We start from the raw sequence: 22,476 nt of genomic DNA on the forward strand, positions 1-22,476 counted from the left end.
TCAGAAATCGCAGCCTGGATTTCTTTTTTTTTTTTTTAATTTGAACCCACACTTTGAAATTATAAGGATTTCCTGTTGTCAAAGGTTACCATTGGCTAGAAAGAGTTTTTGAGACTCTAAAGCGGAGTTTAAAACCAGAGACTTTTGCAGGCTGGTGCCGTTTGTGTGGACGCGAGCGGGAAGTCTCTGGAGGCTCCTCCAGCGCTGGATTCGCTGAGGTTGCGCCCAGATCGGTGCAGCCAGGAGGACGGAATGAGTGTGAAACGGGACGGGAGATGCTGGTGACCCGTTGCTACTCCTAAAGGTTTTTTACCTTGCCAGAAAAGAAAAAAAGTAGAGGTGACACAAACTTTTATCCAAAGAAATATAAAAAAAATAATCTCCTCCTAAATAAGATGTACTCATTAAAATTAATATAGCGGTTCTCTTTTTCAACCCAAGAAACAAAATTACTTAAAGATTTGAAAAATGTGTTCTCGGCGTGGGGGCAGAGAGGAAAGTGGCTCCATCCTGAGGGTTCCCGGTGGCTCTCAGTGTCCGCGGTGTCGGGTCCGTGTCCGCGATCCCCGGTGAGCGCAGAAGCCGGTCTGCAAACAGCCACATGGCTGCGCGGTGGCCACTCCTACAAATCCTGCGCTCTATGAGCTTCCCCGTTGGCCAGTTACAATGAAAAAGTGACACTTCCACAATTTTTGCTACAGCAAACGAGTCATCACATGCTTGAGTTACTGGCACAAGCAGTAGATTTAGAGTATTAAGAAAATCTATGCATTCTGAAGTGCTGTGAATTATACCAAATAATACTGACTATCTCTTTTGCTATACTAATGAATCAAAGCCGAGCTTACCACATTAGCTACAATCACCATGGAGAAAATGGATTTCCGTGTACATAGTTTCTGTATAAACAGTGCATCTCCAGCACATCCTTTAATTAAGTAGTGTCAGATTGCATAATAATAACAATAATAAAGAGAGAGGTGTCCAGCTTGCACACAGGCCAATTAAGTGCTCACCTCCGTGCCTGCACCTCCCAGCAGACCTCCTGGCAGCAAACTATGGACTCTGGAGACCGTGTTCCCCGAATCTTGCATGGAAACAGGTGACGGGGACAGCACAGTCTCCAACATTTTACCTGCAGAAGCCACAAAGTCATGACTGCGGCACAGAGGCACAACTCATCGCTCTGGGCGAAGCTTCAGCGCTCGAGGAGTCGCGGTGTGCCTTACGGCTTTGCTGGGCAGGGTTTTCGCGTGCTGCAGAGAATTCATGGCAAGCAGGGAGCTGGAGGAACGTACTTGATGAGGTGGCTGGATCGTATGTTTATGGCCTGAAATAGGAGATCCCAACCCGAACCACTTTGTTGGTTTCTAATGGTGAGAGGCAGAATATGAAGATCATATAATTCATGCTGGCTAGTGGATATGAAAAGAGAATGTGGGCAAAACCTAGAACAATCCGCAGCCTCAAATAGCTGCTTTGCCACTAATTATGGCTAATGGCCTAATGCCAGTAATAAACACCTTCAAATTTAATACATTCCACATTCAGCCTGTAGAAACTCCCTTTACAGAGATGGCCTAGAAGAACTAAAGGATTTAAAAACTAGGATGCTACAATTATGCATTGCTAACAACATTGGCATAAAAACAGTAGAGGAGAGGGTGCTCTGGACGCCTGGAGACAATAATTTACCACCTGAAAGGAGCTTCTGGCAGTTGACAGGACTCATAAAATACTTTTTGTACCTTCTGCACAGAACTGGGTGCTCAGGACAGCGGTTCTGCAGGCGGTTTGCAGCGCTGCAGTCCGAGACCAGCGTTTAAACACCTAATAAAACATCCCGTTCAAACCGTCAGAGGCTCTTCGGTTGGGAAGCTGAAACATAGAACTGGTGCCCAACTTCAGATAATCAGAATTTTAGCCTCTCTACAAAGACCTGGCAAAACGCAAGTTATCGCCACGAAACCAAGAGCTGCCTTTTATATTCGATCCTAACTCTACTGAAGCTAAAGTCAAAAGTTTCTCAGTACCCCCCAAAAATACAGGGGATGCAGCTCTCATGCCCTGGATACACTTACATTTAGCTTGGTTCGCTTCCAAAGGCCAGGATACAACAAGATACTCAAACACCCGGCTAACTTCAACACACTTTTAAGTACTGCACTGAACTTTGGCAAAAGTAGGGGAAAATAAATTCTGTTAAAGCACCACTTAATTTCTTTCAAATCTGACTTTTTGAGAATCTTGAACGCAATACATCACTGAAAAATATTTCCTTCCTCGTGTACAATATTTTAATATTAAGCCAGATATTTTTATATTTCCACAAATTAAATGCACCGTGGCTGAAGGTTTGACAGAAGCTTTAATTTGCACATAAAAAGGTAGAACGATTTCAGTTTTGACAGCATAAGCTTTTGATTTGTTAATAAAGGCGATTCTTTCTCATTTGTGAACATATTCCCCAAATAAGACAATGCAGTTTGTAACTAAAAAAAAAAAACCCAACACACTGCATCTTCCTGATGTGGAGAATAAACTTTTGATCTGAAGTTATTAAAGAAATTCAAATTTTATAAAAACAAAAGAATGAAACTTTCACATTCAAGCTTTATTGCTAGCAGAACAAGAATCAGAGGAAGATGCATGCTCCTGTCACATTCTCTATACCTATTGTTATGAATGTCACCTACCTTCTGTATATTAGGATGAAGTTCATTGCTAGAAAGTACCTGCGAAAAGTTGCAGCAGTTTTGGGGGTGGGGACGAGGGAGCTGAGTGTCTGGGAATGGTTTTGGTGAAAACAAACACACGCTTTCCTTGCAATGGTCTAATCAAACTGCAACCTAAGAATATTAAGATTTCGGACTCTTGCGATGAAACCCAAGCGCCACAAAGTTTGTAAAGCAAGATTTAAGGCAGGGAAGCAGAGGCCAGGCTGTCTGACCTCCTCTGGGCCCACGTTCTCCTTTTCTCCTGAGACGGCAGAAGAGGAGAGGGTGTGGAGCCTGGAACCAGCCCGAGCAGAGCCAGCTTAAGGGGTTTCTGATCTCAGATCAAACAAATTACTCAAAACTTTTCCCCAGGTGACAGCCAAATGCTGCACGGAAGCAAAGCTGGAAGTACCCAGGACCTGTTTCAGTCTATAAAAGGGTGGAGAAGCCCCCGCGCGCGCGTCTGCCAAGTTCTCGGCTTTTACAAGCTCAGCAAGTCCTCTGCCCCGGCACCACAAGCTGACTAAAGCTTCTCAAGGAGCTGAGGAATGTGTCCAAACGGTGCGAGGGACAGAACAGCCAGTGCTGCTCCTGACCCTGGCCCAGAGCTCCACCAGACGGGCTCCTGGGTCTCGCTGGTGAGCGCCGCGGCCACCGCGCCTGATGTGAGATGCGGCACCTCGGCCGCACGCGCCTGGACAGCTGCTGCCCGTGCCACCGAGCCAGCGGTTACTTACCACGGACTGGCAGCAGCACACTCTGCCATAACACTAACTAAGCCCGTGACACAGCCTGCTATCAATATTTTACTCTATCGCACGTGGCATTTTGCAGTGACACTAGATACTGTGCTCTGAGCCTTACTGGTTCAGAGTCCTTCCATTTAATAACGAAGTCTCTTGATTTCTTTTAAACTTCTAAGCTTTTACTGGAGCAAGTCAAGCAGTTCATTATTGAAAGACATTTTTGTTTTCCAAACAGTATCCCCTCATGCTTTGCTTTGCTTGCATCTCACCACAGTTGCCTCCTAATCCAGTGTTGGTGAAACAAGGCTGAAGGTATTTTGATCATGTTTTCACACTTCTGATGTACAGTTGCCTTGTCTCCTTCCACTTTCCTTCTGACTACACTCTGCTTCACAAATGCAGCCATCTGTCACAACATCTCATTTTTTTGTATCGACACCTGAGTAATCAGAGCCTTTTTTTTTCTTTTTTTTTGAATAAAGCGACTGTTTCCAGCTCCAATAGCAGGCTTATAACAGGCAAGGCACATCCCATTTAAAGAAAAGCAGCAGAAGTGAGAGGCCACTGGTATTAATGTTATAAAACATGTAGGGTGAGATGAGAGAAAAATAAAAACATCCAGCATTTTCGGTGAGATGGTCACAAATAATTTCCAGCACTTCTTTCCCTTCACATTGGTTTACTTACAGCCCCAGGAATGGTCACAGTTCTTTTAAGATCGCAATTCACAATACCAGCAAAGTCAAGCATCAATCAAGCCCTGCTTTTTTTTTTTTTTTTAATTGGGAAAGGAGGTATTTTCATATATTGTGTGCATGAAATATAAAAACATTGATGGCAAAGTTGTGGCCCCAAAAGTTCAGGAGAGTCTTACCACACACGGCCATATGGCCAAAGTTGCATCCTAAGAGCTTTTTCCTGGCCTTGTCTCAAAGGACATCTTTCAGCCTTACTCTCTCTTGCTAACACTCACCTTTCCCATGCTAGAAATAAATTTGACAAGGCTAACTTGATCTCCACCTGGCTGCCGTGTCCTCCACACATCTGATCCTACCCTGAACTCTTGAAATAAAAGACGGTCACCAGCCCGCGGACCAACTGACCTGGAAACGCTGCACACAGATTCAGGAGCAACGGAGCAACGGTGCCAAAGGCAGCTCGCAAATCACGCACTCCGGGCAATGGGACAACTGGCAGAAAGACAAAATCCAGCGACTGGCTCTACCTTTCACAGGCTCCCTCAGCCGACGCCACTGCCGGCTGTTGCTGAAGTGTATCCGCATCAGCTAAACCCGCTGTTTCTTGCGGCGTTTCAAAGCAGAGAGAACTGGGGCAGCCAAGGTCGGGAGGGCGCTGCGAGCCAGGAGAACCATTTCCTACCAGCTCAACAAATGCCCAAGGACAGAGAGGCAGAAGCAGGTGTGGGGACAAGGGACAGATGTCAAGGGGCTGCCCTGATTGCACCCTACCTGGCCAGGCCCTTGGGTTGTGCGGCACGTTCGGTCAGGAAGCAATCGCTGCAGCACCTGAAATAAAGACACAAACTCTCAGGCACAACCACCGATGCCCCATCATTCGAATTGGCACAAATGAGAGATGCCAACAGTATGATTTTTGCTGTCAATATCAATTTGGAAAGTGCCATTGATAATGTGCCAGCACAGTTCAATAACGTTTGACTGAATCTGCACTGAAATCCTTGGTTTTCTTCTCTGTTTTAAACAGACTCTTCCAAGACACTGTCTCTAGGTGCGGGCGAGCGCTCGGGGCAGCTGTGCCACATCAGCTCAGCGTCTCTTTGCTTTGGTGGGTCAGCAAAGTGGATTGTGTGACGCTCCAAGCAGCCTCCTCCCTGCGTGAGCGGTTGGCAGGGGCCCCAGCGTTCTTTTCAGACAGATTTACATTGCACGGAGATGCCAAAGGAGAGGCAAGAAGTTTGACGTAAAAAGCCCAATCTAGATCCCATGGGGACCTGAATGCAGACCCAGAGCCAAGCTAGGACAAGCTGGGCCTGTTTTTGTGAGACATACCTGGTTTTCAAGATGCAGCCACCTGGAAGATGCCCTTCTTCATTTTCATCCTGAAAAGAGAGATGGAGCAGTTAATGGGGCAAGAGAAAGACCATGAAATAAGAAGCCGCGTGAAAAGTTTCTTTGCAAATAACAGTTTAACACCACTAAGAAGTCTAAAATTAGTTACATTTTAAACTAACAGCATATGCTTTTATTGTCTCTGATCTAAAATGTAATCCCAGGAGGCTGTGAAAAGCATGCAAATTACGGAAAGCTAATTTGCTCCAACAGCGACACCTCCCATGTAGTTGGGAGGTCTATTAGACCTACTGTACTCTCCATTATTTGCATATTAATAGCACCTGCTGAAATACTTTGGGATTTACTTTTCTTGCCAGCAGAGGGACAAAACAAACAAATTTTTAAAAAATCACATAAAATTCCTTTCATACAGATTTGATGAACAATAAGCTATTTAGACAGTGCTAAGAATGCCAAATTAGTGAAAGGCAATGGGGTAGGACTGCAGATGCCATCTGTGATTTTCAGAGAAACCGGACTGCAAGTTTGCTTTGAAAAAAAAATCCCAAACCAAAAATCAAACAACAAAAAGCCCTCTCTGGAAAGTGCTGGGTAATTTGAAATCACTCACTTGGCTCAAGTTCGTAGAATGGAAAAGTTTAACTAAAGAAATCCAGACACTGCAGGGGAAAAAAAACCCCAACAAAACACAACAAAAAACCCCTACGCATCCACAACCACCAAAAGCAGAACCCCCCAAAGTGGACCTTGATTAAAAATCTACAAAACCCCAGGCTTTGATATTAGCCAGGCCTGCAAGGCCTAGTCCCCTGCACATAAACCAAAAAATAAATTAAAACCAGCTACAGTCTGAGATTTACTTAACAAGCCAACTTCCAATCTCTGCTCATGACCACTGCTTCCCCTTCTGGCCCCCTAACTATAAAAAAAGCCCCTTGTATATTCCTATAGCTCATCTTCTTCAGGGTGAGGGCGAAAGCAGCTTTCTTTCCATGGCAGCAAGTGGAAAAAGCTCCGCTTTGAGTGCAAAGCTGCGCCAGCGCCCGCGGGCTGGATGTGCAACACGTGCAGAGCGGCTCTGGGCAGCTGAGCACTCCCCGCTACCTCATCTTCCAAACAGGCCATTGCTTTTCCTAAAGAAGCACCAGCCGTGTGCTCGTATTCCCTTCAAGAGTTGCAAGGGGTCTATATTTCTCCCTGCTTTTTAAACCCACTGCTTTAATTCTGATTATGCACCCTTTTTTAAATAGGCACTGAAAGGCCCGCTAGAGTTATTTACTGCTGCTGTGCTGAATTTCCGTAGCATTTTAACTGCCTTCATGTTCCCAAATGAAGGAGGCAATTGACTTTAAGTTAAAATGACTAAATTGTTCTCCACATACTAAAAAAAGCAGTGAAAGAGCATTTCACGTAGGACAAGGGAGCACGGAAAAGGGATGCTCTGAGTAACCTGGAGGGGGATCGAGAGGCTGTCCTGAGCAAGGGCGGGTTCGGCCCCCGTCCGGTGAAACCCCGCGGCCACCTTCTCCATCCGTGTGTTGTGTGAGTCTGTGGGAGGGGGATGCAGAGAAAAAGGGACTGTTATTGGGCAGTATATTATTATTGGCCTCTTCTCTCAGAGCTCAACATGTCTTTGGGCTCTGCGCAGCCAAAGGAGGCCTACGAAAACTTGCTCGGTGTCAATTGTAATTAATGAAGGAGGCGATCAAACATTCCAGCAATGGGGACGCCTGAAATGCTATAGACAGACAACTCTCACCATGGCTGTCAACAAATGCTACTTCTCATTACTGTCTATGTAACTCTTAAATGCTGCAACAGGGGTAGCTATTTGTCTTAGCTGGTCACTAAGTAGTAATAAGTACTAGAACAAGTTGAAGTTGCAGGACGGGAAGCAGATGCAGACCAGAGGATGCAGCTCTGAGCTTATGATCACTGTTGGTGATAATTCTCGGCATATTTTTGCATAGTCAAGAACCTCTAAATAGCTGGAAGTTGTGACCAGAAGGGTTCCTGGGAGGCTTCATGGGTTCGGGGCACTGAGGAGCAAAGCTGTCTTCTTGTGTACATGGCTAAAACCTCCCCACGCTAACACAGCATCGCCCCAGCCTCTTTGTAAAGTGTTCTTCCAAACACAAAGAGCCATGTATTAGTACTGACAGCAATAAAAATAATAAAAAAACCCACCCTCAAAAGCAAAACCCAGGCCATTACCTATTATAACAAATTTAATTGGATGTTCCTTACCTGAAATTTCATGAGCAATTAGCAAACAGAATTATCCACAAATGCATGTATGGCCTATTATCCTCGTAGCAATTTAAGCAGCCACAACATTACAAGCTTGCAGTTTGCTGTCTAGCAGCCTCCAAACCACAGCTCTTTCTTCTTTTATTTCAACGTGAAGTTCATGGCAGCCAGTGTTTTACCACCTGCACACTGGGGGAGAAAGAAAGAAGAGGAAGAGGATCAATATATACATTATCTTTATATTCAGCAAGAGTATGTTGCAGAGTGGGGAGCTGTGATGTGTGTGTTTGTGTTGTCTGTGAAAGGATCCTTAGTGGCACTGCAGCTGGAGAAATAATGGAAGATCAGGGACTGTCTTCAGTGACAAACTTTCATCTGGTAAGTTACAATTATATCGTAGGAAATGATACCACAGACGGCAACTAATTTGTGAATCCCAGGAAAGGCAGATCCCCGATTCTTCATCAGGGCTGCAGAACCTGATCTATAAAAATTTGGGCCTCAGCAGGAGGTTGTGTGTGAGTGTGATTTGCATTTCAATTCTTAGTCCACCACAGCCTTTAAATCTTCCTGCTGCACCATCACAATGGAAATTTTTGTTCTCAGTGTGCTCAAAATACATATTAAAAAATAAAAAATCCTGGTACAATGGAAGTCAGTTGTTAATGGGAAAGAATGTGGCATTTATGCTCAAATTGTTTCACAAAACACCCTTGCATCAGAGTCTTTCTTCATTTTGTGGGGGATCGAGTCCCCTGACATCATCTTCAGGGACTTCATGTGGTGCTTGTCACTATCATTCCACTCGCACAAACACCACAGCCCTTTCAATTTTTATCTGCCCGGAACTCGGAATATGTTACACTATTTAGTTTTCGTAAGAAGCTTTTCTGTATGAAGAAATCACAACAAATAAAAGCCGTTTTCCTGAAGAAACGAGCTCGTGAGTGACGGCTCAGGGCATTTCGGGCAGGGCCCCTTCCCGGGAGCCGCAGCAGCTCTGCCATCCTTCTGGCACAGGGCCGGCTGGTCCCACGTACACCAGCACTGCCAACCACGGCACGATGCTCACGTTAATCCCCAAAAAAACCTTTACGGGTCAGACTACAAACCTCACATATGTGCTGGAGATGAGTTATTCACAGTAACAGGAGGGCTTCCCGGTGCCGCCACTTCAAGCAGGGAGATAAATGTGCAGAGAGACGTAAAAAACCCCTACTCCTGACTCCTTTAGCCAAGGAAATGTTCCACGTCCAACGCTCACGGGCTCTTAACCCCGTGTCAGCAAAGCCAGGTCTTCATGCCCTTCCTGTGTGTTTGAGAAGCCAAGTGAGCCGAGCTCTTTGAGAGGGAGCCAGCGCGCAGAGCCGCCCGTGGGCCACAGAAGATGATTATTAACGTTCTGGCAGAGCTCAGATGCCTCTCCTTGCTGCATACGGAGCCAGGTTTTATCCTGAAGAGCTTCATACAACTACGAATTCAAAGGTACATTTATTTTGGCATTTTGGTAAGTGTTTTCCTATGTGCAGAATTTTACTGCCACTTACTCAGATATGGCTAAACTCAGCAACCCTTTCCAGGGACATGTTTCCAGCTGATTGAATTTCCAGGCTCCAAACCTCAAAGCCCAAGCAAAGGGTGCAGGAGTTTGTCTACCAGCAACAGGAGAATATCAAACATATCCTAAATGTGCTTCTAGGTTTCTTTCTGCTTCTGCTGTTCCTGGAGTTGATAGGAGTTTTCTGTTGACTTCAGCAGATACAGGCTTAATAAAGGACATTTTTTTCTACCCATCTGATAAAGTCTCTTTCATTCCCTCGTTCTAATTTGCCATGTTGGGACCCAGCGATTTCTTTTATTGCACAGTGATCCATGCTGGCGTTTGCAAGATTCCAGCACTTTCACTGGGAACGTTCATGCAGCCGCTCCCCTACGACAAACGGAAAGCAAATCTCCACACTGACGACTACGGCTTTTCTCGGTGAAGTGTGCTGTTCCATGAGGAAGAGGCCAAGCTTTGGAGATGTTACTTCTATATTTGAGTACCTGGGTTCTGATTCTACAACATAACAAGACACGGACCGTCTCTGAGGCTCCTGACCCGCGACATCCCAAACAAACACTTTTCAAAATGTTTGCTTTCATTCCACCGAGCATCTGAGAGCCAGATCAGAGTATTTCAGATCTAAAAAGAAGTCCGGTCCTGAACTTTGTGCTAAAAATAAATAAATAAAAAATCCTCATACAAATGCAGCATGAAGAATTTTCCTTTCTTTAAGGACTCTTCCTTGTTACACGCACAGAGAGCAGTCAGAAGCATAGATCTTACCAACTGTTCTTCAGCTTAACATCTCTGGCATTCAAAACATACAACTTCTGTGTTTGTACTACATTTCCCTAAGAGCTTACATCTAGGCCAAACAGACAGCATTCTGCAAAGGTCTTCTAAAATAAGCTTATTTAAAAGAGCAAGGTCAATGCCCAACATATGTCAGATTCTGCGAGTAGAAATCAAAGAGCTAGAAGCAAATGGAATATGTCAGAACTCAGTGGTTTTCCATGCCAGGCTCTTTTACCAAGTTCACATTGCTGCTGCCAAAACCAGTATCAATCCCATCATATGGACTTCAGCTTAGGAGAAGTGCCCAAAAAAATCCCAATGTCTGTACATAGGCTACTTAGCTCAATAAATAAAACTAACAAATAGATAAATGTGTTTATCTGGACGTGCTATTTATTGTCACTATAACTGTATTTTTCTTTTAATGGGACACATACTGATTCCATGCTTCAGCCTAGGCTCTATTAAAATCAGATTAAAAGCATTAGTAATGTAGTTAATTCCGTTTCTAATTTGTCCATCAAGAGAAAAGAGAACATTAAAATAGAAAAAAATATATAAATCCCATTAAAAAAAAATCCTGCTCCATTTTGATCTTTGCAAAAGAGGGCATTTTTTAAATAAAATTGAAAACTTGTTCCTCTGTTCAGACAAAGTAACTCTGCCTGGTCTTTTAAACCTTATCTTGTGCAATGATATTTGTGATTTCAATTAAAATATGCTATTGTCACTTCAGCCTCCCTCTTTGGTATTTTAAATTGATCCTAATGGCTTTGCCTTAAGTGATTTGTGTCCCATAGTGAATCCCTGTCACTCACAGCACCTCCCACTATTGCCCTCCTGAATAATCACTCCCAGATAATCACTTCTTCCCCCTTCTCCCAACATTATTGCTGGCTTCCCCTCTGACTCTGCATGCTGGTACAGTCTGCAAAATATTTGCTCTTTAACATCTTTGACATATGGCTTGTTGCTCCGGAACACACCAGTCAGGGATTTAAAAGAAGGATAAAAGCTGCACGGAAAAGGCCAAACCGATGGCTCTGCAGGTAGGTTTGTATCAGGTTTGTATCCCTCCAGGGCCTGTTTTCCAGGCTGCAAACCGGAGGGCGAGGAAAGAGCAAAGAGGAGTGGGCTGCGCTCGAAACCCCTCTGGCATCGCACTCACCGTTCTGGGCCGGCAGGCGCTTCTGCAGCCCAGGTCCACTCGCTGCTTCCTACCAGAGCCCCGTGGGATGGAGACGGTCCGAGGTGAACCTGTCTGAGAAAGCAGAATTGTCACTGGAGACCTTCCACCACCAAGGTGCCATCAGCAGAGCCCCGGGTACTGTCCCGCAGCGTCGCGTCCTCCCACGCCGGGCAGCACACCAGGATGCAGGGGAAACATCAGCTTTCTGCTTCCCTTCTCCTTCGCCTTTCACGGATCTCATTATTAATTGAAGAATCATTCAGTTTGCATAATTGTCCTCTGCCATACATAATTCCAACCTTTCTCTTTAAATTGGCTTATTAAACTAAATACAGTCTTTTAGTTTTTGACTCCATCTATCAAAGCTTCTAGATGGACAGTCAGTGTGACGTGAAGAACAAAACCAAACTAATAATAGTAGGAAGCATCTCTTTATGTACATTTATGAGATCTACCACCAGGTGACTCCAGTCTAAAATATCCGTATTTTCATAAAACAAAATGCTATTTCTTTCCTACAGCCTGAACATCATCATAACACCCCCCTCCGTAAGATTTAGCACTCTGAAAAAAAAAAAAAGTGTTAAACAAATAGCAATCTTACTTAAGATATGAACTATTTCCTTTTGAATAGCACATGAAATTTTATTAAAGAGATTCAGGAATTTCCAGAACAGCCTGATCTGTTCCTCTCTAATCAGACCTGATTAATTCAAATCAAACTGCAAACCTCAGTTTTATTTTGCTTTAAAAACTCAAGATCAACAACAAATCAGCAGTATGTAGGTATCACAGCGGCAGTTAACGCGGAAAGCCTACAGACACTGCGTCTCGTAGAGTCAAATGGATATGATTAAACATTTGGAATCATTTATTAATATTTTATATATTCAAATATAGACACAGCAGACAGGGCCGGTTAGAGGGATGCTCTTCACAGGGGACTTTATTATACTTATGCCTAAGAACAGAAGATCCAGCTCAGGTGTCAAAGGGTGTTTCTTCAAAATAGAAAAATTATTAACAAATAATAAGGTTATGCGGGAGGGTTTTTAACACGGAACTGCACTAAACCATGCAATGATCTACACAGATAATCAACATGTTTGTGTGATACTGAGCACAGCGGAATAAATACAAGGAGATAAAATAAAATAAAATATAAAATAAATAAAATTAAAAATAAATAAAATTAAATTAAATAAAAATAAAAATAAAATAAAATAATAAAATAAAATAAAACCATCTCGCAAATGCAAGATTACAAATGCAAAATAGGTAACCATGCAGGAAGTATTTCAGAGATTTACGGAGCCATTATTTCTGTGGAAGGCGTACTCAGATAGGCTCTCAGACCTGACCAGTTTAATCCACATCAGACTGGGGAGACAGAGGGTCAGGAGGCTGAACATGGATTTGGGCACTTGGCACAGCTGTTTTCCTTAGGTGCAATACACTTGTCACTGGTGGTGGCACTCTGCATTTGCTGTATGGCAGCATATGTGCTTGCCACATTTGGGACCCATTATATCTCTTTCCCCTCCAGCCACTTCCCTTCCCTTCTTGTTAGCTGCACGTCCATACGTTCTTCCATACTCTTCTGCTACATTGCAATGCCAGCTCTTTGCCCCCCTGCTTGCTCTGCCCACCAGACATACAGCCTGCACTCTGTACAAGCTTCCCGTACCACAACCATCTGTAGATGGGGCAGAATTCTTATACACGTTACTGAATTTATATATATATATGCACATATATATATACACACATACAGACACGTCCTATAAGAAATCATACCTATTTCACCACTGAAACACTTACCTATTCAGGAATATTTTTGCTACCAGGGAGAGCGCACACAGACAACGAAAAGTTGAAGAATAGCCAAGGAAATCTTCCAAAACATGTAAATCCAAACTAAAAGCTAACGTGAAAAAAAGGGAGGGGATGGACTATACATTCCCATTTCAGCCTCCGCAATTAACACCATAGTTACTACAATAGCACAGACCAATTAGTATATGTTGATATCAGTATATTGGCTTGCAGATAAAACAGTATCTGACTGCATGTCCAAAAGAAGTAGTTAAATGTTTCCGCTTGCTTTCTACCCACAGTTGCACACACACGACTGACTGCAGGACTCGTTTTTGCTCAGGGTTGGGTCATTGCATACGACAGCAACAGTTAAGAAATATGGTTGATGCTTCATTTTGAGGGGCTGTACTGCCAGCCTCCTAACTCCAAATACACAATATTTCCTACCAGGATGCTGGGACACTCTCGGGTCTGGACAGACGAGCTTGCCCAGTTAAGCAGAGCCCGAGCCCAGCGGAGGCTCTTTCTGGTGCTCTCCAGAGGTGTGGGTGTGCAGCCAGTAAAGGAACACTGAGCTTCAGACAAAGGAGTTTTGCAATCTTTTCAAGAAGAACATTCAAGATGTAGCGGCTTCAGATTCACATTTTCATTAACTCAACTATATCCTTGATGACCAGTGTTCAGATAAGGCCAGATCTCCTCCTTGTCCCCCTCAAAACCAGAACCATGCAGGGTTTTGGGTCTTCACACCTGGATCCACAGATGTGAGCCGGTCCGGCAGACAGGCCCCACGGGAAATGCAGATCCATATTCAGCTTTACTTTCCACAGATACGAGTAAGGTAAAAATAAAAATTTCAGTTCATAATAAACCTCCAAACTCTAATTAAACAGGATTTTTTTAAAAAAAAAACAAACACAAAACCAACCACAACTACTCAGCTTTGGTCTGCTTCTGTTTTCATTAAAATTGTCTTCACATATTTTCTAAAAGCTCATCCCAAGGAAGTAATCGCAAAAACCCATTAGGGTTATTTTTACACAATGGTGAGGACACCGAATTACCTTCCTGATGTAGCTCCTGTCTAGGTAAACGGCGCAGCCAGACCTTGGTCTGCATGTCCTACATGCCAAGCGTGCTGTTTTTAAATGCTCCTCCAAGGCAGCAGTTGGGAAAATGCTGTTACAGCCATGGCCTGTTGGGCTGTCGTCTCCAGGAGCACCGTTTCTCTTGGCAGCTGCTCTCAGCAGCTCCATCCCTCACCTGACAACCGTCTCCTTCAGCAACAGGTCAGGCCAGCAAAAATCCCTCGCTTGCTTGCAGGCTCCCTAAGTATCAGTGACAGAGCATGAATCGCCTCTGGATTTCTCTGCAGCTCCCATTCCATTAATGAACAGCATTATATGTAATTGTTGCTGATAACTAAATCCTTTCATAAGTCATGATGCTTTTGGACATGTCCCTCCATCCTCCCACCCTCCCTTATGCAAGACACAGGGAAAAGGCTTGGGAAGAAGGCCAAAAAATCAGGGAAATTTTGGTCTTCTCTTTGAGGCAACCATCTGTGAATCAGCGTGGGAAATCAGTTTGCTCACTTTTGGACGCACAGTTTTGAGGCAGTTGACTGGAGAGAGAGAGAGAGAGAGAGACCGTTTGCGGATCAACAAGAGACAGGCTTTTCACCGGTACCTGTTTCTAACACAAGTGACATGAAGGAAAATTCATAGCTGGGACAGGAGAGGGCGGGAGACTGGAAAACGCTTGGCTGTTTTAATGTAAATAGTTCCACTACACACATACATTTCATGCCATCTCACTGCCCTTAATGAATGTCGGGAATGTTAAGGAGGTAGGAGGCCCCTCTAAGCACTGAGATGTCCTCGGTTTCCAGCAATACTCCCAAAGCATGTTGCAAGCAGCATTTTTAGGGACATGATTTAGTGCTAGAGTTAGGTTATGGTCAGACTTGATGATATTGAGGGTCTCTTCTAACTGGAATGATTCTACAATTCTATGCGACGATCTTTTTAATCTTGTCCATCCTTGGCAGAACAGACGATGGGCAGCGTGACAGGGGTGACAAGGTCCCCGGTGGCTGTGCAGGTCCTGCCTGAGAGGGATTTGGGCAAGGATGCTTTGCTCCTGGGAAGGATGTTGCGTTCCTTCTTCAACACAGAAAGGTTCTGCATTTAGGTGAGTTTTGTTCAGTAGCCCCCCAGCCACGTCATTAAGCAGCCCTTCAGGGACCAAACTTTGGAAGCTCCTTGCTGAGGAGCCTGGTACTAAAGCTACAACTTGCAATCTGGGTCGAGGTTTTATCAGCCATCAAGATCAGTAGGGAAAAAGCACCTGTAGTACGCGAACGGCCAACTCAACTGCTCGTAGGAAGGAGTTGATTTGGGCTGCCAATATTGGCTCTCACACAGATAATAAACTAGACTGGCCTTTCTCTTGACATCACACTTCAATCAAAAACTTTCTCGCAAAATGTCACTTTCAAAGTTGCAGCTTTAAAAAAAAAAAGTCTTTATAAAAAATTCATGGCCACAATGATCTGATAATGCAGCTTTCTGATACCAGCAGATGTTTTGTCTAACATGTTCCCTGAAGCTGTACTCTGTGCCTTCATATCTTTCATTTCCAGTTGCTATCTGCTGACTGTGGGATGTCATGTACGTACCCTATAGCGATGCGCAGCAATTCGCATCTAACACCGCCGTGCGTAATGAGCTTCACAAGATGCTTGTCGCAATAACTCCGCACTTCCCCAACCATATGGAACACAACACTCCAAAGCCCACAGACACTTTTTTTTATTACAGTTCAGATCCTTAAAACATAATCTGTGTGATGTCTAGTGAATGTACGTGAAGAGCTGCTGAAAACAAAGTTAACACTTGTTCACATCATCTGTTACAAATGTCCAATTTGGGACAATAAATTTCCTCGGAACCTGTTCTTTTGCTGACTCGTTGCTTTATCTTTTTTCTCTTTCTCTCACGTCGTTTTTTTTATGAACTATGCATATGTATTAAACGGGATTTGTTGTCCCTAGATACCAATTTGCATAAAGTGCAAGCCATCATTGGTTGGAGAGAAGCAAATTACTTCTCCAGCAAGATCACACTTCTTTTTCTTTTTTTTTTTCTTTTTTTCTTTTTTTTTTTTTTTTTAATTTTAACAAACCGCAGGCAGAGGCTGTTAACAGCACTTAGCCAGATATGCAAAGTATCACTTTTCTCAAAAGCAGCTTGATCAATGAGCAAAAAAAAGAAGAAGAAAGGGAAGGTATTATTCCTTTAAGTACAATGCAGAAATGACCAAAGACTGAAGCAGCCAACCCCGCCATTCACCTGTAACTCAATCTGCCTGATTCCCAGGAAAATATGATTCAAGTGTGGCTTGCGACCCAGGACACAAAGCAAACACCTTGGCTGAGCAGAGCCGCCCAGAACCACCATCCCCTTTTCCAGGTGTGTTTCCAGAAGTCCCAAGTGTGTTTGCTGCTTGTGCGTGTTGCTCAGCTCCCCCACAAAGCCTTTCTTGCTCGTTCACATCCCCGTACATTTACTCACGCTGGGCGCCTTCTGAAGGGCTGTGTAAATAAATTCTCTCCCAGGAGCAGGGACGTTCTCCTCTGCCCTCCCGACTTTCCTGGCTCTCCGGCCCCAGAGCTGCTCCGTGGGGTGGCAGCTCCATCCTAGCAGGCCTTGGACAATTACAAGCTGCCTTTTTTCCTTATGTTCCTCATTGTGCACACCTGTGACATGTTGGCAAGAGCCTGGATGATAACAACGCGACAGATTCCCAGGTTCAGACGTACACCCTGTGTGAGCCCTCTACTTTTGGGGAGGAAGAGAGACAGAGGAGGGAAAAATTACAGTGAGGGGATTTTAAAAGTGCTCCAAGAAACAGTTTATCTAAGCCAAACTGCTGCACAGGCTGATGTACAAACTCAGCAGCCCACTACTAAAAGGATCTGCAAGCCCTGAGCCAGGCTCAGCTAAAAAGTGTGGGATATTTAATTCACTAAAGGGAACAAATTAGCAAGGACACCGAGCTGCAGGGTTTCCAGCTGGGTCTGAAGTTCTCATGAATTTAGTGCTGGGACATTGCCTGATGTGTGGGGGAGAACTCTCTGAACTTAAGCTTTTATTCTGTTGAGGTCTCTAAAAATGACTACAGGATCTGTCTCTCGCTAAATGTTCTCTCAGAATGTAATCCCAAATCCGTCAGTACCATGTGCTTGGATTATTTTATGTCTCAATTTAAAGGACAGATGATACACTCTTAAGAATGGTTCCTGAGATCACACAGACCATTAGTAATTGATTACAGATGTAGGACAATTAATCTGGGCCATGGTGATGACTGGATGCTGAGATGCCTTTCAGGGAGCTGTGGGTGCCAAAAGAACAAGCTAGGACCCAGGGTGTGTAAATTCTCAGGAGTTAGCTTTAGCATCTATCCAGAGATACACAAATAGCCACAGATTTTATGCTGTGTGATGATTTGAAGGTGGAAAAAATAGTTTCCGTCTACAGAAATACTGGCAACTTCTTGCGGCTTTTGCAAAAAGGCAAAAATCCCACAATTTCACACATCTCTCTTATTAACGTATGCTGCTTTGTTTCCGTATTTATATTTGTCACATTTAAAAGGAATAAAATGGAATTTAAAAGAAGATACTCCCAAATGATAACAAAAGCACAAAGAAGTCATGCAAAGACTATGAGAAAAACTCACAAGAGGGAATTAAGTGTCGCCTTTGAAAACTGGGCTTTTTTGTAATGAGGGGCACTGTCGGTGTTAACCAACAGAATCACTGCGGGACCGTGTGAAACCGCGTTTGGGACACTCGCCCTCAGACGGAGAGAGGCACGGGGACCTCGTCTCTCTGAATTTGCCGTCTTAAGAGGCAAGAAGGATCAAGAACCTTCTCTGTCGGGCTTCTCTCGCTTGCAAACCCTGGCACGCCCACCTGGCAGTGTCGAGGTGCCTCCGTGCAGGTGCATCTGCAGCCCGGTGCCTCTGGAGGCAGACGCAGCCCAAGAAATATATTGCTAAAGCTCAGCTGAACGTAGCGTATGAGACCCATCTGTACAGTAGGTGCTAGATAACATGCAATCATGGCCTCCTACTGCAGCAAATTCTACATAAACCCAGGCCTTTGAAAGAGAAGTAGTAAAAAAAAATGTGTTTTTCTCATTCCTTATCTGTAGCCACTCTGCTTTACCCAAGGCTGGCTATTAGCTCAGCTGGTGATGTCACTTACTTCACTGGAACCTGTTATCATGACAGATTTCTCCCAGGATTTTCTATTTTGTTACGTTTGCGCTTTGTGCAATGTTGTATTTCATTCCATTAGATAAAGGGTTAAGTAATTCACGTTTTACCCATATAGACTAAGTTATACTCCCTGTGGGTTGCTGGCTTCCCATTGGCTAGAACGATGACCTTGGAAACAGACAAAAATGATGCATTGTTGCAATAAATATTATAGTGTGCACCTGTTTCTAATTAAGTCTGCCAACCAATTTCAGAGATACAGAAAAGAGAAATGTGTTGGCTTCTAATCGGGTGTTCTTTGCTGTTTGATCTGGATTATTCAGCCCCCACTTGACCTCACCCTCTTGGTTCTTGTTTTTCTTTTTTCGGACTTGTAGAAAGCGCAAGATCGAAAGAAGTCTTCTCAAAGAGCAACATCTCTGCCTAAAATGAGTTTTAACTAAAAACCTGAAAATCGATTCATACACCAAGGCTCAAAGTAGTTGAGTAGTTGGCTCCTTGGTGTCATAGGGCTATTACGGTCTTCTCCTTCTCCTCTCTTCTCTCTTTTAAATTTCAGAGTTTAAAACAATCTCTAGCTATTAGCAGTCAGGATTGGGCTGACTGGGGAGTTGGAGGGTTTTGCAACTGGACTTCAACATGTTGGGGAAATAGCTCAGGAAGGATTTTCCTGCTAACGCTCACCAAAGAAATGCAAACAGAGCAATGCTTTAGGGCAGGTATGGATTCAGAAGAGAAGGTTGAAGGCTGACAGACAGGTCGTGGTTTGCAGTTCAGCATCACACTTTTCACTTGCTATATCGATTCGCAAGTTCGTCTCCCACTCAAAGTGTTCCTCGGTGAAACGAGAGTTTCGTTTCTTGCACGTCTACCTAGCCAAGCTGTGCGCAGTTTGCATAGATTTAATGCCTACCCTGTGATCTTGCTCTATGGATAAACGCAAACGTATGTGGGGAACACTGACTTTTTCTTATAATAAGAAATAAGTGAAGAATTATTAATATCTCCATTTTCTAAATGGGGACTGGAAGCCACAGCTCAGCCAATACTTCTGGCTGTCAAGGACAGAAACAGTCCAGTCCCTTTGGTCCCTATGGGGTCCCTTTTCTCACACTGGCATAAGCATTTGTGCATCTGTATTTTGGAACTGACTGAGGAACCTATCCATCTGAAAACTAATCCAGGGAGAGAAAAAGAGAGAGTTTTTATTTCAGCCACATCGACTTCCTGAGTTCAGTTTACACACAGCCTGAGAAGACAGAACTGAACAGCGAGGACAGAGGAGCACAAGGCAATATTTTTGGATGGAATTGCATGAAATCACAGAAGAAACACATAGTGACATCAAGAAGAAAGAGTGGGTCTCCAGAACCCACAGATGCCTTTCTCTGTTGCTAATGTCACCAACCTCACAATCTAGCAAAGATTTGCAGTTGTGTACCAATCCTCTGAGCTATCCAAAGTTTCTCATGTGTAGACAGTGTATCTCAGAAGTATCATGTTTAGTGGACCCTCTGCTCAGTTAAAAATTAATTATTAGGGGTGGAGGTTGCAAATGAATTATTTTAGTAGCCATACTAAAGAAGGTAGGATCGGACAGATTAAAAATTAGCCCAGACACAAAGAAGCTAAGGGAAGGGAACAGCTCAGCCTATGCGGTGTGATAGCCCCACATCAGTATTATGGGCAAGAGTCTTGTTCAGGAGGAGAGATCAAACTAGATTTTGCAGGCTTAGCACATCTTCCTCCATCTCATACACTCTCTCTTTTCCACCTCTCCCTCGATGGCAGGTAATAAAACACCTGCTGGTACCCCTCATGACTGGAGGTACCCAGAGTGGTTCAGCCCATCGCGAGTGCTGTGCCAATCACTTAACAATTCCCACAGCTGCCTTTGTGAGAAGCCTCTCTCTTAAGCCTCTGGTTTAAGAATTTAGAGTAATCATGTAAAAATGATACCCCTGTGCTCTATGATCCGCTGAATCTTACTAATGCCGGATCCCAGAAGAGGGCTTATTAATGAAAAGATGCAATGCCTCTCTCTCTGCTCATGTTTCACATGAATATCTCTCATGGATTCGGCAGTAAACCTTACTGCTGATAAAGTAAGTATAATGAACCTCTGTGCTCCACGAGAATGAAATCTCAGGCTGATGAAGTAGTTGCCTGCTCTGCTTTCCAGTACAATGGCAGCTTGAGAGGTACGAGGAGAAGCACTCGGCTGCTCGGGGAATAGCGGTGCAGTCTCGCAACCTCCTAAACCTTCGGTCTGATTTGCTAGCGATGCCTATGGCTGTGTGAAAAGATCAAGAGTTTGGAAAGGAGCAGTTTGTAATTAGCTGAGCGAAATGAAATTATGCTTTATTGTAAATCACCGAGTCAACAGAAGAAAGGAGGTTTTTAAAGGGACAGCAACACCTTGAGGCTGCTCTGTGTCCTTTCAACATTGCACAGTAGTCAAAAACCCAGTCAACTCTTGCCAGTTGGCTTGCTTCTCAGAAAGGATGAGCACCAAGCGTTCTGCAAACAGCAGGATCCTACTGCTTCCAGCCCGACATCTAACCAATTTTCAAGAGGGCACTGAAAATACTTTCAAGTACCACCCCTGTCCTGAAGCGCCTTTACTAATGGCAGCGGATTTTGCCATTCAGAGTTTCAAATTGTTATAAATCCTTTTGCTGTAGCTGTTTGAAAACAAGCAAAAAAAGAAAACCCCTACACTAACAAGAAGAAACACCAATTCCATGGGAAAAAAAGCAAGTGACTACCCAGAAAGTACCATAAGGCTAAGAAAAGGAACAGGTGAAGCATTGTAGGCAGCAGTCTCTATCTGAGGCCCTTTGCGATTTATGGTTTCCATTAAAAGGAACACACACCTTACCAATTACCCCTAATCTTAGCAACAGTAGGATGGCATAGACAAGCAACAAGGGTCTGGAAGGTGTCACTCTGGAGAGTCCCGAAACCATCGCAGAGTCTTCAAGCCCAACCACCAGAGTACGTCTGCTCAGTGCATCTCTGACACCTGGATCACGACTCACCTTCCCAGAGCCAGCCCCACGCCACTAAATCCAAACTTCCCAAACCTTTGTGAGGCACAAATCTGAATATGGAAAATTATCACAGAGATCACAGCGCTGTAGAGTGAATATAATCTCATCTTAAACACTGGTTATTATCCTCTGCAGGTCTACTCAACGATTTAAACAGTGCATGAAAATGTTAGCATCGTCCCTTGCTTCAAGGGGATTCTCTGGTTAGAGGGAATTCAAACACTCAGAAACTCAGTGGAACCTTAAACCAGGGGCTGCATTTCGTATTAGCAGCTTGGGTATAGCTCCTGGTATTATTAATACCTAAATGCCCCATATGTTGTCTTTAGAGAGGAAGGCAGTCGCACCACCTTTATGTGTGTGCTTTCTTCCCTTTGCTTTTACATTTCTTCAACAAGCAAAACGTACTTAACTCACTACTTATTGAATGAAGGATTAGCGTTATTTTCTTTCCTCCAGTGAACTTTGTTTCACTTCATCCTGCATATATTTTGCTAGGCTGTGTTTTCCTGCCAGCACACCACTGTTCAGCAAACTACCGTACTTAAGGCCAGCCAGCTAATACAGCGATACCTTTTTACTCACAAGGAGTGTTTCTGTAATCATGGTTGTGCTCATGGTATTGAATGACAGCTTCCACCAAGAAGCACAAAATGCACTTCCAGAAGCTTTGCCGAGCTGGGATACAATTAAACCAGCTTCAAACTGCCAAGACATTTGAAACATCCAGGGGAAGACACATTTTGAAATGCAGCCTACTACCTCAGGACTCTGCGAGCATCAGTGTTGCCCAGGGACTGCGAAGGGAGCGACCTCCCCATCCTCCCTTTACGGTGATGCCGTAGCTCACGTTGAGCTAGACTGGGAGCACTTGGAGAAATGCCCTGCTCTGGGTCCTGTAAAAATTAGTATAAAACAAATAGGTCACAAATTTTCAATGGCTCTGTGTAAGGTTTATAGTCTCTTTTTGTTGTTGTTAGGATTGGTTATGTTGCCCAATGGGAAAGCAAGAAGAAAAG

The sequence above is a fragment of the Caloenas nicobarica genome, chromosome 3 (genome assembly GCF_036013445.1).
Source record: "Caloenas nicobarica isolate bCalNic1 chromosome 3, bCalNic1.hap1, whole genome shotgun sequence".
NCBI classification, from domain to species: domain Eukaryota; kingdom Metazoa; phylum Chordata; class Aves; order Columbiformes; family Columbidae; genus Caloenas; species Caloenas nicobarica.